The sequence below is a fragment of the Peromyscus maniculatus genome, chromosome 19 (assembly GCF_049852395.1).
Source record: "Peromyscus maniculatus bairdii isolate BWxNUB_F1_BW_parent chromosome 19, HU_Pman_BW_mat_3.1, whole genome shotgun sequence".
Classification (NCBI taxonomy): Eukaryota; Metazoa; Chordata; class Mammalia; order Rodentia; family Cricetidae; genus Peromyscus; species Peromyscus maniculatus.
In genome coordinates, this window is record NC_134870.1 from 35,420,263 (window position 1) to 35,431,224 (window position 10,962).

At 39.4% G+C, this 10,962-nt stretch overlaps 1 pseudogene; it reads left to right on the top strand.

The window, feature by feature from the left end:
• Window positions 1–1,364: 1,364 nt before the first annotated feature.
• Window positions 1,365–1,996, top strand: LOC143269461 (small ribosomal subunit protein eS21 pseudogene; annotated as a pseudogene).
• Window positions 1,997–10,962: the final 8,966 nt, after the last annotated feature.

Consider the following 10,962-nt stretch of genomic DNA (forward strand, 5'->3'; position numbering starts at 1 on the left):
AATGGTACAGAACCAGGCATTCACAACACCATGTTTTCTGGGCAGACAGAACACCTGACTTACATGATACTGAAGTAGAATGGGACTGCACATGTTGGAAGAGTTGGAACAGTGTGGATGGCTCTAGAATGTAATAAATGAAGCTTTCAAATAACAATATGATTTGATATTGGAAAATTCATAAACACCTTGTGAGACATAGCTAGGGCTTGTATCTAATTCCACATGTGAAGTTTAATGGAAAATAAATAAAAGGCTGTAAAATTTAACCCAATTGCCCTCATGTATTTTTTCCTGATTAGGCATCACATTCTATTATGTGAAAAATGGCTTGATAGCAGTATCCAAATAGGATCAAGAAAGCTGAGAAGGCTGGAGCAATATAAGTAGGCAAGACATAAGTAGCTTCCTTCAGAGGACTTGGTAGAGGTGTAGAGATTCATAGGATTTTCCAGAGAAAGATTTTATAGGTTTTATTGGAAGAGTGGACATCAGAAATCTGATAGGAATTCTAAGATACTGGCCTGGGAAATTGAATTTCTGTTGCAGCCACTTCCAAGGATAGGCTAATGAGATGGAGGTTGGGACTAGAGAGTTGAGGGGCTCCAGCCTAAATAGCTGTATCACTGTTATTTTACAAGTAATTTTAGTGGTACACCTAAGATAATATTTTTTAGTGGTAAATCCCATAATTATACTTATTTTTATGTTATTAGTATAAAAGAACAAATTATTAGATTGAGATTACCTTATTTAAAGTATCTACTGATGTTGAATGCCTGAATAGGCATTCTTGAACAATAATATGCAAATGTCCCAAAATATCTGACATAATTCTTGACATGATTAATCAAAAGAGAAATTAAAACCAAGATCATAATGAGATATCATTTTTTCTCATTTAGAATGTCTATTATCACAAAGATCAAGAAATATTAGCTAAAAATTTTAGAACTTCAATTAGTGTTGTCAATGCAGAAGACAAAGGATGGAATTCTTATATACCATCGGTAAAAATGTAAATTAGTATATTCATTATGGAAAACAGTATGAAATTTCATAAATATATATATACATATATATGTATATACACACACACACACACACACACACACACACACACACACACATATATATATACAGAGAGAACTATAACTGTTATCCAGATATCAATTCCTTGACATACATCAGAAAAAGGGAATTACTAATATTGAGAGAATATTATATTTTTACCAAACCAATATTTTGAAAAAAAAAATCAAGATTATAGGATCAATCTAGATGACCATTGACAGAAAAAATAGATAAAGAAAATGTGGCCTTTCTGCGCTCCTGCGGGCCTAGTGAACAGGCACAGCCTGAACATGCAGAACGACGCCAGCGAGTTTGTATGTGCTGCGGAAATGCTCCATGAGCAACTGCATCATTGGTGCCAAGGACCACGCATCCATCCCAATGAATGTGGCCCAGGTTGACAGGGTCACAGGGCAGTGTAATGCCCAGTTAAAAACCTATGCTCTCTGTGGGGCCATTTGAAGGATGGGCAAATCAGGTGACTCTATTCTCTGATTGGCTAAGACTGATGGAATTGTCTCAAAGACCAGAAGAGATTGGGGAATATTTGTCATGAATAAAAGTGAGAAGAGAGAGAGAGAGAGAGAGAGAGAGAGAGAGAGAGAGGGAGGGAGGGAGGGAGGGAGGGAGGGAGGGAGGGAGGAAGGAAGGAAGGAAGGAAGGAAGGAAGGAAGGAAGGAAGGAAGGAAGGAAGGAAGGAAGGAAGGAAGGAAGAAAGAAAGAAATGGTAAACACATGCAATAGAATATTATCCAACCATAAAAATATTCTGTTATTTTCAGGAACATGTACAGGATCAGAATACAAAGAACCATATTTAGCACAAAAAGGCAAAAGCTTTTGTCACTTGTATGAGGAAACAAGAGTTGATCTCAAAGAAGAGAATAGCATAGTGGTTATCAGAATCTGGGATGGGCGTTAGGTGCAGAGGGATGATGAGACGATAGTAGAAGCAAGTGTGGGAAAGGAATTAGAAAATGCGGATGGATAGAGGATAATTAGTGGAAGCAAATGCACAGTTACATACAAAGAATAATGTCTAATGTTTTATAATACAATAGATTATAATTGATATCAATTTGTTGAATATTTCAAAAATAGATGTTCCTACACATAAATAATTGATATTTGGCTCCAAGGAGATGGTACAGTTCACAAACTACTTTTTTCCCAATCATAAGGATCTGCGTTCATATATCCAGCCCTTGTGTAAAACTTGGACATGGCAACCTAAATGCCTGTAATCCCAACGCTAAGGAGGTGGAGACAGGAGAATTCTTGATGTCTGTTGGCCAGATAACTTCACCTAATTGAACCAGGCAGTGGTGGTACACGTCTTTAATCCTAGGACTTGGAAGGCATAGGCAGGTGGATCTCTGAGTTCAAGGCCAGCCTGGTCTACAGAGTGTGTTCCAGGAGAGCCAGGGCTACACAAAGAAACTCTTTCTTGAAAAAACAAAAAACAAACCAACAAACAACAAAAAGCCAAACTTTACTTTCACCTGATTATGAGGTCTAGATTCAATTGGAAACCTTACCTCAAAAAACAAGACATAGAGCAATTGAGGCAAGCAGGCGTATGCCTGGACTATTGAACAGAACAAAATAATAATAATACTGTCTAATACCTACTGAGACCTTAATACAGCAGGAACTGCCATGAAATTTATATAGGATAATTTACTTAATTTTAACTTGTGTAATCATGAGATAGCAACTGTAAAATTCATGAACAATTAGAGATAAGAAGTAATGTAACCTGTCTATATTTCCAGATGCAGAGCCATGGAGAGTCTGCTTTCATCACCATGGTCTTCTGACCTTCAACAAGACATTTCAGCATTTTCCTCACAAATAGGAAACAGCATGAGACTATATATGTGGCCTAGTCCTCAAGCACTGTAGTAGTTACTAGAAAATACATATAGGCTACATAATACATTATTTTGCTCAAGGATGATCTGGTTATAACTTGGTTGAAGCCCCGAGAGTGACCATTTCTGCTCTTTGTATTTGTGCAGGTGGCCAGTTATACTCACTCATCACCATTATTAACAACTATTTGGAGTTTCTAGGTGCCATGCCCCTATTTATTAGTACTGTAGGTATTAGCAACAATCTTCATATGAGCCTTACCCTCTCACAGATGGAGCAAGGTAAAGTCAAATTCACAGGATCCCATAGCATGAAGTACCAAAGGCTGTGTTTAAAGTTTGCCTGTGTCTAGCTTCAAAATCCCAACGTTTCATCAGTGGAAATCGAAGGGCTATGCACAGCCAGTGTCAAAGATAAAGGGCTGATTTGCATGTATCCCAATTATCACATTATGTGGGCTTTGAAAAACAGAGAGAAATAGAGAAAAAAAAAAACCTTGGCTAAGAAGAGTTACTGGAAGATATTTTCAGGGGAAGGAAGAATGTAAGAGCCGGAGGATGGGGAGAAGAGCTGTGAAATGCTATCCCCAGAATATGACATGGCTGTTGCACACATGGAGTCACTACAGCTGTGGTTACCTACACAGGATCAAGCCAGTTAAAGTTTCTCCAGCAGGAAGGGGAGGGACTACCCCTGGCTAAGATCCTATTGAAAGTTGACAGCTGCTGAGGAAGAACAATCACTTTTCTTTGAAGAATGGCTGCTGGTAGGTTGTTCGTGCCCCCATGGATGATACCATACCCAAACTCATATGGGCAGTACCAACTGGACTCAGTGGGTCGATTATGAAAAAGACTAGAAGACATAACATTGTGAGGAAGATGTGTTGGGGGAGAGACAATGAAGGAAGTTGGAAGGAAGGGAGGTAGACAAGATCAAAATGCACTATACACATATATGAAAATTTCAAAGTATAAAAAAGTATAGAAATATCAGATTACTCCTAATTTTAAGAGAAAATGACAAAATAAGACTTTTAAAAAGTAACTAGGAATGGGTATCATTTATTGAGTGATGCTAAATCTCAAGAATACTCATGTTTTACCTTATTAATACAATAACTCTAAAATCCTATACTAGTGGAGTTGATATGTTCACAGCCGTTCAGTGTTGGCTTCAGGATTCAGCACTAAGCTATAATGCTAAAGCTTTTGCTTTGTTTTGATGTGTTCATGTTACAGTAATGCAGTTGGACAACACTTGAAATTGAGAGTGGTGGGAGCATGCAGGGCAATGGGTCATCCTCAAGGATGATCCCAAATAAATCCCAGTTCACAAGAGCATGTAGAAAAATGTGTAGTTTTTCTAGTTGGCCTTTTCTTTCTTATTTCTTTTAAAATTTCACTTCATTTATCTTCCTTGAAAAAGCCAAAGGTAATTCATTATTATAAAGGTTTTTTTTTGTATTTATCGACTTAAACTTGTTTGTGTAGGGATGTGCTTTATATATGTTTGCCAGAAGAGTGTTTGGGGGGGGCATTATGTGGTATGTGTGTCTGTGTGTGTATGTGTTCCATGTGTGGGAAGGGTATGTGAATGTGGCAAATGAATGCACTTGTTAAGTGCTTAGGGGTGAAATTATATAAATAGTATTTACAGCTTCAATTTGATCCTGAGCTATAGAAGAGATTTAAATTTGCTATAGTAAGAAAATGGATACTGAGTTAAAAGTAATTAATACTTGGGAAGGAAAAGGTATACCACATATTTGTGCTTTAATCTTCGTTATGAACTTTCTTCGACATTTTATCCTGAACTCAACTCCTAGCTGCTAAATGCAAGCAAAAACATTTACTTCACAATATGATTATATGAATGTTTAATGTGCTTTATAAGGTCTGATTCTGACATTAGTAATAAAGAGATTTTTTTTTTAGCCAGAAAATAAGTCATCATTTTAAAGCATTCTAAGCAAACTAAAATTTTAATTAAAAAAACTTTGGAAAGTTAGAGAATGAGGTTTTCTTCTTATCACCGAATATTCATTTGTCATTTCAGTTAGACTGATTCCATCCTGCTAGAGATAGAACTAGAAAAAGAAATAGCGACTTATCATCTATTCACTAAAATTGTAATGTCAATCTGAGTTTAATATCTGTGCACAAGAGGATGTCATAGAGGAGTGTGGTGAATTACTCTAGCACTCAGATTTTACAGCTCTAGATCCAGGGTGCAGAGAAAAGAACTGCTAAAACTTAGCTTTTAAAAATAACGTCGTCAGTGCTTAATTCTAAATGCATTTGGTTTCTAGTCTGCATTTTCTCGGCTCCTCCCCCATCCCTTTATCTATGTCATTGTCTCCTTGGAAAATAACTAAATGGGTAGGCTGCCTCATCTGTATGTTTTTATTTATACGCTGAGAATTTGATTTAAGAAAGCAGTCGTCTGCTTTGGTCGCTTGTTAGAAGAAGCTGGGGTGGAAATAAAATGATTAAGTGAACTTAAATATATATGGGTACTTCTGCATAAAAAGACATCCTCTAAATCCAATAATTGACCAGAAATATGCACAAAGTCCTACAAAGACATAATTTGCCAGAATTTTAAAAAGATTTTGACTTTTTCCCCCCAGGGCAGGATTTCTGGGTGTAGCCTTGGTTGTCCTGGAACTTGCTTTGTAGATCAGGCTGGCCTCGAACTCAGAGATCCACTTGTCTCTGCTTCCTAAGTGCTGGGATTAAAGGCATGTGCCATGACCACCCAGTTAAAATTTTGATATTTTATTGTAATATGTGCATAATTGTGAAAGGAAAACATGTTAGGCTGTTCTCTTGTTTCAAAGCTTCACAATTTTACAATTTGGAGTTCTGTATCTTGTAAAAGTATGTGTCATATAATCAGAATTGATTGAGAAGCATTTTCTTCATTTCTGGGAAAAATGGATTTTCTTGCTCCCAATGTTCTTGCTTTCAGTGATAAACTTGAGTGTTATTCCTCTTGCTCTTGACCTTTTATTGGTTTCCTACATGTTACACTCTTAAATTTTAGCAAGACAATTGCTTAGTTAAAATAATATCCATAACCCTTATTTAGCAGAAGTTTTTTTTCACATAGTATCCTCAGTCAATAGATAGACAGTCTGAAGACTGTGCATCTACCTTAGGCCATTTATTGGCTAGGTCATTCATGATCAAAGAAAAGCCTGTAACTTTTCCTTCCTTAAATAAGCCAGGTGAGGCAGTTTCCTGAAGACATGGCAAGAATGGTGGAAGACACCATTTTTATCACTCTTATATTTGGAGATTGAAGGGAATTTGGTTCTTTCTTCGTGGAATAAGAAATCTCTGACAGAGAAGAAATAAATTTTGTCCTAAAACAGATTTCTTGAAATTGTTATCCAAGCAATTGCACCTAGTCAGTATATCATTGTTGGAGACCGACTCTGGACAGCGGTGTCTTGAACCTTGTGTTACCTGCCACGATTTATCAAGCCTCGTGTAAATAGGAGGCTTTTAGTCTAACCTAGGAATGTAGGATTAAATAAACCTCTTTAAATCAGCTAGCTGCAGGGGCCTGGGACCAAAGAGACCTCCTGCTGACCCTCCTTAGGAATTTTCTTTGTCCTCTCCTCACTCCTGCTCCCCCTCCCTACCTGAAGCCCTGTTTATAAGCTCTAACACCCAGTCAATAAACGAGGCCTTGACGCAACTCAGACTGCTTTGTCTTTCTTCACGCGCTTGGTCTCCTTTCCCTCTCGCCCCCCATTGATTCACAGGTGGTCCCTCCTCGAGACCCTCGAATAACCTGGCCTGCTGGACAGGTCAAGTGGCGCCCGAACGTGGGGCTCGAGGCACGGTGGCTCACTACTGGACGGCAAAGAGAAAACGGGGTCTGGCCAGACTCACTAGGGTAGAGGTGCCCCAACAGCATCACTCGTGCGCCGCGGGCAGCCTTGAGGTAAGTGCCGTTCATCAATCAATGGGTAAAGCACTCTCTAAAGAGGCTCTCTTCATTTAGGAAATGAAGATTTCAGGGAGAGGGGAATAAGAGTCAAAAAGAAAGAAAAAAAAAGATTTAATTAAGTTTTTCTATTTTGTGGAAGAAAAATGTCCCTGGCTGGTTATTAATGGCCCGGGAATCCACCCTTTGACATGGAATAAAGTTGGAAAGGATATCAGTAACTTACTTAAGGACTGAGAGAACGTCCTCGATGCATTCTTTAGTTTCTATGGAGTAATCAGAGATGTTTTAAAGGATTCAGAAAAAAATTGTAGGGTGTCACATCTTCTGGCACTTGCTGAGGACCTATTAAACAATGTGTCTGTCCCAGAAAACGGTAAGAGTGAGGTTGCCACAAATCACATTGAACAAAAGACCAAAAGACCCCACTAGGACCCTCAAGGGTCCAGAGGTTTATTGACATCTACCGGTAAGAGTGCTCTCTGTCTTGTCTCTGTCTCTGTCTTGTCTCATTATGTTTTGTGCCGGTCGACTGATTTGTACTTTGCAGGCTCACTGGGACAGACGTGTCCGGACAGTGATCCTGGGAGGGAAAGAGAGACGTCTCATTCCCTGATTTGGGCAAGGGACTCCCTAGTCCCGAGCCATTTGGGGCCATTTGATTTTAGGAGTCTCCTCCAGGGAGTGCTCAGGAGAGGAGCATCTTTGGGTACCTTTCCCCATGGTGGGAGGAAGTGCCACTTTGCATTTTGTCCCGGGAAATTGTAAGAGCCATTTTGTGGGGGTTTTTTGTATGTTTTATTGTGGTCATTGTTACTTTACACTCTGTTTCTCTTCCAATAAATAAGGTACATGTCTGACTGACAGGGATGTGAAAGCCCCCTGATGTCTGTTTGATCAAGGACAGAGATCCTCGAGTCTGGATTGTTTTTGGTGTGATTGAGACGAAGGGTCACTCTCCACAGAGCACATCAGGCTGTCATTGTTCTTGGAGCTTTGTTGGTTGTCTCGTTGGGGAAAAGTTTTTCTTTTGTGTGCCCTTGGTCTTGTGTGTAGTGTGTTAACTGTTCTCATTGTTGACTTGACTGTGACGGACGCTATGGGACAGTCCCCTTCTTCTCCACTAGACCTTTGCCTAGCCCACCAGAAGGATGTGCGAGCCACAATCGAGGGGCTTGCTTGCTGTGAGTGAGGCCATCATCATCTCAGTGCTGATGTGCTGGTACTTGGATTGCCTGTGTAAATGTCATCTGTTTCTGCTACTCATCTCCCTTATTTTCCCGGGGAGAAGGAGAGAGAGGCACAGCGAGGGCCACCTCCCTCCTTCCCTAGCTCTCTTGCTATCAGGACTGCAGGCAGCTGGCTGCTCTCAGGAGGGTGGGGGTGCGTGCTCTCGGTACAGGAGGGCTAAGATTCTCATGTCCTGCTCTGGACAGGACAATGGCTACCTGCAACTGACAAAACTGTGTGAACACTGAACAGAGAATCTGACTTTAGTCAGAGGAGTTAACAAAACTTTTTTTTCAGGAACACTGGCAGCCAAGGACATACTTTATGACCACTGCTCCCCCTCCCTTCCTTTACTGTGATAACTTCAAAGTCTCTTCTGCCAGCCAGGAATTTCTCTTGTTAACCCTTCTCTGTCCTGATTGCGAAACCTCAGTAACCTCCCCCCCCACAACTTCATCCCCTACAGACAAAGAGAAGCTAAAACCAGGATTCTTAAATGTAGATAAGAACTTAGACGCCTTTTTCCAGGTGGCTTTATCAACTACAGAAACTTAAGAAAACACAGAGTTAGGATATATGACCATCTGACAGAGACTAAGTGGTCATAAAACATCCCAAACTCCCCAAACTCCCCAAACCCGGGAGACAGCTCATAAAACTCCTAAACACGGTTGCTAAACTAATGAGAAATAAAGATAACATAAAAAACTACTGATATGAACCAACATAACATAAAAAACTACTGATATGAACCTAAAAGAGGGATGTGGGCGGTGGGAGATGAATTATGTGGTCTGTGCTAGCCTTACAAAGAAAGACATGTGCTCCTTCCAACCTCCCTGCTGTGTGTGAGAAGTTTGGAACTAGCCCCCCTGCCGAGGCTTGTAAACTTCATTTGTATAAACCTTGCTTTTGCATTCTGTACCTGAGGTCTCCAGTGGCTTCTTTGGGGACGCGATCTGGGCATAACACTGATATTGCTTAATAAAGAAATGTTAAATTACCAGTTCAAGATACTGGGGAAATTATGCTTTTGTTTTCACAGGAAAAATAAAAATTTACATGGGTTTTGGTCATTTGAGTTGAATGTGTTACAAATACTTGCCATCATTTAAGAAAATTGGTTTCAAATTATTGTTGGTTAAAATAAAAGTTTAAATAAATGAATTTTTGACTTGAGGAAGCAGTTTAAGATATAAAAATTTAAAGGCTTAAGCATGTCATGACAGTTTAAAAAAATATAATGAAACTTTAAGGTCTAACTTTAAAGTTTAAGTAAACATGTTTCAGATTTCTTTCTCTTGCTATTCTGCTGTTACATGGAGACTCCAAAGGGTCATAGTTTTAAAAATGTCTGTCTACTCTGCAGGTATGAATGAAAATGTGGCCACATGTATGTTTGGTTTTGAATGTCTGAGTTTGCATGCATGTCCTTTGTGTTTAGGAATACAAGTTAATACTAGTCATCTGGCTATCCAGATACTAGTTTTTTTTTTTTTTTTTTTTTTGGTTTTTTCGAGACAGGGTTTCTCTGTGTAGCTTTGCGCCTTTCCTGGAGCTCACTTGGTAGCCCAGGCTGGCCTCGAACTCACAAAGATCCGCCTGCCTCTGCCTCCCGAGTGCTGGGATTAAAGGCGTGCGCCACCACGCCCGGCCTAGATACTAGTTTAAAGCATAAATGGTTCTATTTAAAATAAAACAAACTGAGAGGTATATTTGACTAATATATCTATAGGAGAACAAATTAGCCTGGTCATTATTACCAAACTTAGAGATATTTTCAAGATTAGGCCTAGATTTATTTGGCTCAGATACATTTAATAGATAATTGTCCTCAAACCTGTCAATGATCTGATGAATATGACATTTAAATTATTTGATTAAAAACTTACTATCAGAAACAGAGACTCCTAGCTCCCCAGCTCCTAGCAATGACTCCCAAGGTCTCCAAAGAAGATATGGAATGACAAAAAGATGCCACCTGAATTGCGAAAGACACTGACCACAGGGCAAGATGCCCCAATGCAACACCTGCCTCCAGGACCCAGCCCAGACTGTGGACAAGTAGTAGGACACTGTCAGTCTTCCGTGTCCCTATTCCACAGAAAAGGTACTCTGCCTTATGGGCTTGATGGTGGTAAAAGATTGATGTTGTTCTGACTGGTACCTCCAACGCTATAGAGACCTGGGTAAGGGGTTGATCACTGTAATTTATAGGATTGGAAGCTTCTTGGTCTGCACTCAGATATAGTTTATCCTTCTCAGATCTCTGACAGTGCTGATGACTAGGCTAGCTCTAATTTTGTCAGCATGGCAGCATCAGACAACCAGATCTTTCTGCAAGGCCATAGCTAGCTTGTAAGCGCACTTTTAAGAAAATGTTCTAAGATGTAAAAATTTAAATAAATCATAAAGGTTCGGATATGAGTCTAAAATAAGATATGTTTCAGATTACTCTCCTGTTCTATGGTTCAGAGCTTAACATTTAGGAGTCCTGATGAGCTGGTAGAGCAATGACCACTTACTGTTCAGTCACAAGTTCAACATTTTGGATTTGTTTTAGATGTCATATAGATATGTCTAATGTAAGCCTAAAAGTGCTTTTCACCAGGCTTAAAATCTCTGTCCAACTTACACCTGGCTTTCTGGACAGAAGTAAAATGCCCAAATCTGTAGTTCTTGTTGGGACTCAAAGGTATAAGTCTACTTCTGCTGTTTTACAGATACCCTTTATCTGCTTTGTCTACAATATGGATTTCAGTACAGATTGGTAATACTAATGTATCTAAAACTTTTATGTCATTCTGCAAAAAGGCCTCAAAG